The sequence below is a fragment of the Podarcis raffonei genome, chromosome 15, assembly GCF_027172205.1.
Source record: "Podarcis raffonei isolate rPodRaf1 chromosome 15, rPodRaf1.pri, whole genome shotgun sequence".
Classification (NCBI taxonomy): domain Eukaryota; kingdom Metazoa; phylum Chordata; class Lepidosauria; order Squamata; family Lacertidae; genus Podarcis; species Podarcis raffonei.
The window spans coordinates 27,360,026-27,368,314 of NC_070616.1; the positions used below are offsets into that span (position 1 = coordinate 27,360,026).

The 8,289-nt window shown below is 46.9% G+C and overlaps 1 long non-coding RNA gene across 1 annotated transcript; it reads right to left on the bottom strand.

Annotated features, from left to right (window-relative positions):
- Positions 1-421: 421 nt before the first annotated feature.
- Positions 422-5,301, bottom strand: LOC128402876 (uncharacterized). The gene is made up of 2 exons (XR_008327796.1): positions 4,739-5,301; positions 422-884 (listed from the first exon to the last, which is right to left on the bottom strand). It is a non-coding gene; the product is annotated as an uncharacterized LOC128402876 (long non-coding RNA).
- Positions 5,302-8,289: the final 2,988 nt, after the last annotated feature.

Here is an 8,289-nt window from a genome sequence, read left to right on the forward strand (position 1 = left end):
TCTCTTGCTAACTATGCTGTTTTAAATGCACATTTTATACTTGACTTCCTTTGGTAATGTTTTCTTTTGAATTTTGTTTGTTAACTTTGCTATGTTAAATGTGCATTCTGTAGTTGACCTCCTTTGCAACATTTTCCTTTAAGATAATATTTTAGTTTCCTGTTAATTATGTAGCCTTTGATGTTTTAATGTGCTGTAAACTGCTTTGAGATTTTTTTCCTTAAAAATATAATGTGGTATAAATAAGAAATGAATAATAATATTGATGCGCTTGCTGCACTGATGCAGCTACCGCCTGGATCGTTTGACTGATGCGAAACCGAAGCACACTGATGGCCATCACCACCTAAATAAACCGAACAAACCAACTTTCCTCTGGTTCTCTAGTTGCTAGGGAAGGAAAGGATAACACGCAGCAAGATTCATCTGTTCATTCATTTGTTTTATTGGGTTACATGTCACCATGCTCTCGAAGCATGCAAAGCATGATTGAGTAGGGTGGGTTTCCCCCCCCCCCCAAAAAAGAAAGCAAAGCAATTAATCAGAGATAGTACAAAAGAGCCCTCCGCCTTCAGAAAAACTGCGGCTTTGTAGCATTGTCTCTTTGAACTGACAATTTTGCTGGTGGGTCGTGACTACTTGGATCGGGACGCCCTTGTACGAATACGCTGCATCCACTCCCAAGGGCCATCACAGGAGCACTCTCTGAGAGGAAGCGTGAGGGACATCTCCTCTTAGTGTTTATTTTTTTGAACAGCAACAATCACTATAATAATCACAAGCATAATTGCTCCAATGACAATCCCAATGATATTCAGGATGCGGGCCGTTCGGGAAGAGCTTGCGGCTTGATTGATGTTCCCTTCATTGCTGGCATTTCTCGCCTGAGGAAGGAGAGAGAAATCAGGGCTTAGAGTGGCTTAAGCTACAACACCTTCCAGCTCCACAACCCAGGGGGAAAGTATGCCTAACTGGTCTGTTGTCATGCATTTGGAGATCAGCACCTGCCATAGGAGCCACCTTCAGCCCCCACAATAAAATATTTGAGGGAGCTAGGCCCCTGCAAAGTCGATGGGCATTCTCATTCAAATGCTATGTGCGCACTGCATCATGTGATTGATTATGCAGGGTGGGGCTCACCTGGGCCCCCACAATATTTTATTCAAGTTGGCCAGCCCCTTGCAAAGTGTTATAAGAATTTTAAGGTCTTAGATATATAAGAAATGTTCATAAATGTACCAAGCAAACACGTACATAAATATATAAACCACATGTCTGAAGCAGCACAGGAAGACAGTCCTGAAACCATTTTGACTCCCAAGCTGACCAAATGTTTCTCTGCAAGGAGGGAAGGGGTGAAAAAAACCTCCCTTGTTACAGGAATTTAGTAATCACCATTTCAAAGGAATGGGCAGACTATCAGGAAAGGCAATCAGATAAGGCATTATCAGATAACCTGGCAGACCGGAAAAACAAATTTCTGTTGTAGACCACCTTTTCTGTGACGTAGGTATGATGTTTGTGGGGGGCGGTCTTGGGTTACACCCCTTCTGTGATGTATGTATGATGTATGGAGGGGTGGTCTTGAGCTCCAGGGCAGGGAATTTAAAATGTCTATATAAGAGCAGGCACACCTTGGTTCTGCGTCCTCCTCCTTTCCTGCCTGTGAGGGGAGCACCCTGTTGCAACAGTTCAATAAAGATCAGGCTTACTAGCTGCTTTGCTTCTCAGTATTCTCTGGTTGGCCTCTGTTATTTCCTCCTACCAATAGGGAACCCACATAAGGACTCTATACGAACTCTTGGATACCCCATAAGGGAAAAAGGGCAGATTTTGTTTACAACAAAAGCTACCTCTATCCCCTGACACCGCGCCTGCTTGTCTGTGACATGAAAAAACCACACACACCATGAACACCCTGCTTTGAGGAGCTTCAGGGACCGTCCCCTAAGAAGGATTTACTGACCAGCGGCAGAGCTCCTCAGCCAAGAATGTTGGGGCTGTCGGATCTGCCTTGGGAGCACACAGTCCGCGTAGGAGAAAAACCTTGCCTAAATTTTTGGAAAAGCACAGTTGTCTCCCTTTCCGACGCTCTCCCTCATCCATCCACTTTGTTTAAAAGAACCATACGCTGTTAAGCCATTTTGGAGCTGTGTGAAAAGCTTTTATATTTATTATTCTTATTAGTAAGCTGGTGTACATGGTTTGCCCACTCCTCAATTAATCCCCACAGCAACCCTGTGGGGTAGGTTAGGCTCATAGCTGTCAACTTTTCCCTTTTCTTGCAAGGAATCCTATTCAGAATAAGGGAATTTCCCTTTAAAAAGGGGAAACGTTGACAGCTATGGTTAGGCTGAGAGTGAGTGACTTGCTCAAGGTCACCCAGAGAGTCACTCTTCATGGAAGAGTGGGGATTCGAACCCTAGTCTCCCAGTTCTAGTCTGACACTCCTTAACAGCTACACCACACTGCCTCTCTATTTATGACCACATTTGACCGTTGTTAATAGAAAGCAGAAGCGAAACTTGCAAAGCTGCCTTGCATAGAGTCGATGGAGCCATCCAACTCAGTATCACCAACTATACAGAAGGCTTCACCAGCCTGGTACCCTCCAGACTCTCTTGGTTGCTGGACTGATGGAGTTGTAGTCCAAAACACCAGGAGAGCACCAAGGCTGATTGAGACTGACTAGCTAACAGTGCTCCATGGTTTCAACAGGAATCTTCTCCAGCCCTTCCCAGAGATGCTCCTGGGATCCATGGCAAGCAATGCCATTGCTCTACCAGTGAGTTGCAGCCCTTCCCAGTGAGGCCAGGTGGCAAAGCCCAACACTACCCGACAGATCACAGGCTGCCCGCAGCCTTAGGGAGAGGCTAGTCCTAGGGATATGCAGAGGTTCTCTTTTCTAAGCCACCAAGACTGCGAAAGGCGAGCATCTGTTAAGCTGGAGTGATTTCCCACCCCCCTTCCTAATGAAATAGTTAGCATCCGTATTGAATTTGAAACTGTTCCTGATGGGTGCAGTTGTTTCAACTGTTTTTATGCACGCAATTGTTTTGTGCAACTTTTAATTGTATTGTGAAATCGCTTCCAGCCCTCCAGTCTCCAAAAAGTTGCAAAATGGATTCCTAAGTGGCGTTTTGTAAACTCTTTCTCCTGGTTCCGATTCTCTCCTTTGCAGCAGACACACCAGACAGCTCCATAAGCCAGTGTGTGTGTTTGGCATGCGGGCAGGGAGAGTACTTTTGTTTTTCAAACCCTGCCAGAGTCAATCTTTTCTCCAGATGCTCTCATGGCCCATGCATCTGTGGGGTTCAAGAAACACCCCGCACCCCACCCCTGGCTGGTGGCTTAGGGCAAAGCATTAAACATTTACAATTTGATCCATCTTGTTCTAAACTGCAAAGCTGTGTCTTAGAATCATAGAATGCTGGAACTCTAGTGTTGGAAGGGACCCTGGAAGTCATCTAGTCTGACCCCCTGCAATGCAGGAATCTCAACTAAAGCATCCATGGCAGCTGGTGACCCAACCTCTGCTTAAAAACATCCAAGGAAGGAGAGTTCACCACCTCTCGTGGGAGTCTGTTCCACTGCCAAACAGCTCTTGCCATCAGAAAGTTATTCCTGATGTTTAGTTGGAATCTCCCTTCTTGTAACGTGAAGCCATGAGTTCGAGTCCTACCCTCCAGAGCAGGAGAAAACAAGCTTGTTCCCTCTTCCATGTGACAGCCCTTTAGATGCCTGAAGATGACTATCATATCTCTTCTCGGTCTCAGGGGGAGTGTTACCCTAACAAGCACAGACTGAATCCCTCTTCCCTATTCTGCCTTCTGACTGACTAACAGCAGCTCTGTCTTGTATGGATTAAGTTTCCATTTGCTCACTCTCATCTAGTCACTGATGACAAACACCAGTATAGAACCAAGGCAGCTTCTGTGGATTCAGGTGGGGAGGAGAAATAGAGCTGGGTGTCATCAGCATATTGATGACACCCAACCCTGAAGCTCTGGACAAGCTCTCCCAGTGGTTTCATGTAATTGATAAATAGCATAGGGAACAGAACAGAACCCTGAGGGACCCCACAGCCAATGTCCAAGGTGTCAAACAGGAGCCCCCCCCCTTTTCTGGGTTCACTGCTCCAGGAAGGAACAGAACCACTGTAGAAGAATGCCTCCAAGTCCCATCCCACCAGCGTGGTCCAGAAGGATACCATGGTTGATGGTACTGAAAGCTGCTAATAGAAATGTGTGTTGTTCCCAACAGCCAATATTGGTATCTTCCATCCCTGCACCAAACTTTTGCAGAGAATTAAAAAAAAGGGGGGGAGGACAGATAAAATCTACTAGCAATTCCAAAATTCATGAATGTCCTTAATTTGCAAAGCAATCTATTATGCTGCTTGCGTCTTTGACAAATATTTTCATGCCTGCCAACACCAAAAGCCCTTCACAACATCCAGACACAAACCACCCCACACTCAAAAACGCAAAGCCCTTTTACAAATCCATTCTCCAGGGCAGTTAGAAATCTGTGATCAAACGTTTCATGTTGAGGAAATTGTTGGGATTTTTAGTGGAGGAAGACACTGTGCATAAAGTACGCACAAGCGTACTAAACATTCACACATGTGCACATATAAATGCAAACATCCCTCCTCTGCCCGATGGATGTTTTAAAAAGCTGTGTGTTCAGCATTCTCTTCTGCAGAGTGAGGCAAAGAACCCCAAAGTAGACTTACCTGGAGAGAGAAGACGAGAGCTGCGATTCCAAGTGGCAGACAGCAACACAGCAGGTTGAAGATAGAAAGGGCAAGGTACGAATTAACATTTCTCTGGGATGCTTCCATCTTCAGAGGTGATCTTGTCTTGAAGAGTTCTCTCTGCTGCTGGGCTTTGAGCAAAAACACTGACGCCAGCAAAAGCTTGCCTTCAGTCTTATCCCGCGCTGGGGGAGTAGCCACTGGGAATAAACACCCTTCTGATGCTCCCCAAGCTCGCAGACCAGTGCAGGACTTAGAAACAGCTCTTTAAAAAGCAAGGAAATCAAAATTGCACAATGAACGCAGTTATATCTGGGGAGGAAGAGAGCAGGGAGGGGTGACTGGGAGGGTGCTGGCAGTACGCTGAGGCCAACCCATGGGCTGGTAAAGCAGAACCCTTCTGAACTGGCATCCCAGAGAGTTTTGCTTGGTTTAATTTACATCAGGTCCCCCCAAAATCCTGGGGAACTTATCCTTCTGAGTACTTGGTCGACAATTCCTCCAGCCTGGGGAATTGTGGTTGTCCTACCAGCCAGTCCTCAGGTCTGTGGCTGCCGCCAGCCAGGTCAGCTCTGAATAAGACCTCCAAAATCCCACCCCCATCTGTGCCCACCTGGGTACTCAGGGCAGCATCAGGGCAGACTGGAGGATCAGGGACAGGGAGTTGCTATAGTCTATGGAGATTCCGACTCTCTCTCTCCAGGATCTCTTTCCAGTTGTGGGGGGAATCTAGAGTGTGTATTCTTGGCACTGGGCAATCAGAACAGATGAGAGATTCCTTTACTGCCCACCTCACTGCCCAGCAGTCTCCCTGTCTGAACTGGCAGAGCTGGTCTCAGAGGCGGTGTTGAGGACTCTGTTGAGGACTCCCAAGTTGCTGGTTTGGGGGACTTCAACATCCATACTGAGGCGACTGTCTCTGGGGTGGCTCAGGACTTCATGGCTGCCATGACGACCATGCAGCTGTCCCAATGTGTCACTGGCCCAACATATGTGGCAGGCCACACTCTGGACCTTGTTTTCTCAACTGGGCAGGAAGAGGGTGGTTTGGATGGCATGCATATCTTTGGTATCGAAAAACCAAAGTACATAAGGGATTCCTGAACCATGTGGTAAGAAAATCAAGTTATGCTATATGGGAAAAAATTAAAAAATCTTTTAGAAGGTAGAACTCCATGGTGGTTATCACCATTAGAAGCAATATCAGTTTTAAAAAAAAGGAAAGTGAATGGGCAATTCACAAAGAGCTATTAACCAAAGTAGGAAACCAACTGAAGGTGGAAAAAAATTGAGCATATAAGACATTTATTAACAGATTGGTTACAATACCACCTACTAAATTTTTTAGGTTGGTCAAAGGATTGTTTTCAGTAAAGAACTGTCAAGGTTTGGAAAGGATTTGTTGGAAAATAATGAGAAACTATTGTTAAAAAAATGTACAAACTGTTGTTGGAATGGGAAAGCTGTTCCACTTCCTGGTGGGGCGGTGTTGCGGTCAGGCCATGTGGCCTCCACACACAGCGGGGGCTGGCGAAACCCTGTGTCATGGCCCCCAGCCGGCCAATCAGGTTGGCCGGGGGCATGGATTATCCATTTTAAACAGCTGTGCGGCCAAGGGGATCTCCCTTCTTGTACCGGCTTCCACAGATCTACTAGGCTTCAACAGATCTACCGACCATCTGTTTCGTTTTGCTGTACGTCAGGTCTACTGGCTGTGAGAGCAGTCGCTTGTCTCATTTGGCTTTCATTGTGATCTTCTTCGGGGTCCTTTACCCACAATCTGTGTACACAACAGTTGGACTGTACACCTGTCCAGTTATTCACACGTAAGGTTCAATGAGTGTACAGTCTGGTACATAATACAGTCATACCTTGGGTTACAGATGCTACATGTTGCGTGTTTTCGGGTTACGGATGTGCCAAAACCCGGAAGTACTGGAACGGGTTACTTCCGGTTTTCAGTGCTTGCACATGCGCAGAAACACTAAATTGCGCTTTGCGCATGCGCAGAAGCGCCAAATCACAACCTGTGCATGCGCAGATGCGGTGCTGTGGGTTGTGAACGTGCCTCCCGCACAGATCACGTTCGCAACCCGAGTGTCCACAATAGTGGAGCTATGCAAATCAACAAGTGCACACTCAAACAAACAGTTGCACATGTGTAGAGACAGCTTGTACCAATCTTCAGTGCAATGTGTGAACAAGCCTGTGGAGTATGACTTGCTGTGGGAGAGTGGCCTATGGAAAGAGTCTTGTTCGAAGAGCTATCACTGAGATGTGGATGAAAGACTCCCGCAGGCTAGCTGGGACCCACATTTGTTCCACTCCTGCCCTTCTAGTGAGTGGTTGCATTCCTGATTTGGGGGACCTGTAATGTACACCTGATCTGCAGTGTCAGCATTATGATTTCCGGTGTCTTTAAGAGGCCCGTCTTCCGGTCACAAGCAAACACTGCTGTGGTCTTTTACACGGCCGCATCACAGCTGCTCATGCAAGATAGTGCTGCTCCTTTTCTCTGGAACAGGAGAGATTCTTTTACCCCACTGGTAAGCAACCCACTTGGCAGTCTCAGAGTGGGTCGCTTACCAATGGGGCTTGGAAATCCCCTTTTCTTTGCAGGAACCCTTTTCTATTTTTATTTCCAACGTGTGGGGCTTTCCTTCCTATGTTGTTGTTGTTTAGTCGTTTAGTCATGTCCTCTCTTCCACTGCCTCCCGCAGTTTGGTCAAACTCATGCTGATAGCTTCGAGAACACTGTCCAACCATCTCATCCTGTCGTCCCCTTCTCCTTGCGCCCTCCATCTTTCCCAACATCAGGGTCTTTTCCAGGGAGTCTTCTCTTCTCATGAGGTGGCCAAAGTCTTGGAGCCTCAGCTTCAGGATCTGTCCTTCCAGTGAGCACTCAGGGCTGATTTCCTTCAGAATGGAGAGGTTTGATCTTCTTGCAGTCCATGGGACCTCCTTCCTATACTCCTGTCTAAGTATTGTCTCCCTTCACCTTCCCACACGGCATACAGTGGTACCTCGGATTAAGTACTTAATTTGTTCTGGAGGTCTGTTCTTAACCTGAAGCACCACTTTAGCTAATGGGGCCTCCTGCTGCCGCTGCACCGCCACTGCACGATTTCTGTTCTCATCCTGAAGCAAATTTCTTAACCCGAGGTAATATTTCTGGGTTAGCGGAGTCTGTAACCTGAAGAGTATGTAACCCGAGGTACCACTGTATTTCCTTAGTCGCTCCTTGCTGGGGGTTATTCCCAGAATTAAGCACATTCTTCTCTGGCTGATCAGACCCAGACCAGTCTTCTTCCTAGCTTTCCTGTCGTGTTCTTCTTCCAACATTCCCTTCTACTCGCAAGTTTCCTAGGGCCTCTCTCCCAACACTCCTGCATCTTGCCTTTTAGGTAGAGACTCAGCTTTTTATTGCTTGGCAGCTGCTGCCGTCCAGCTTCCTCTGCCCCGGCTCACTAGTGGTTTAATTTGTTTTCTGCTGGGAGAGGAATGTCAGGGGAGGCAGATGGAGCCACCTG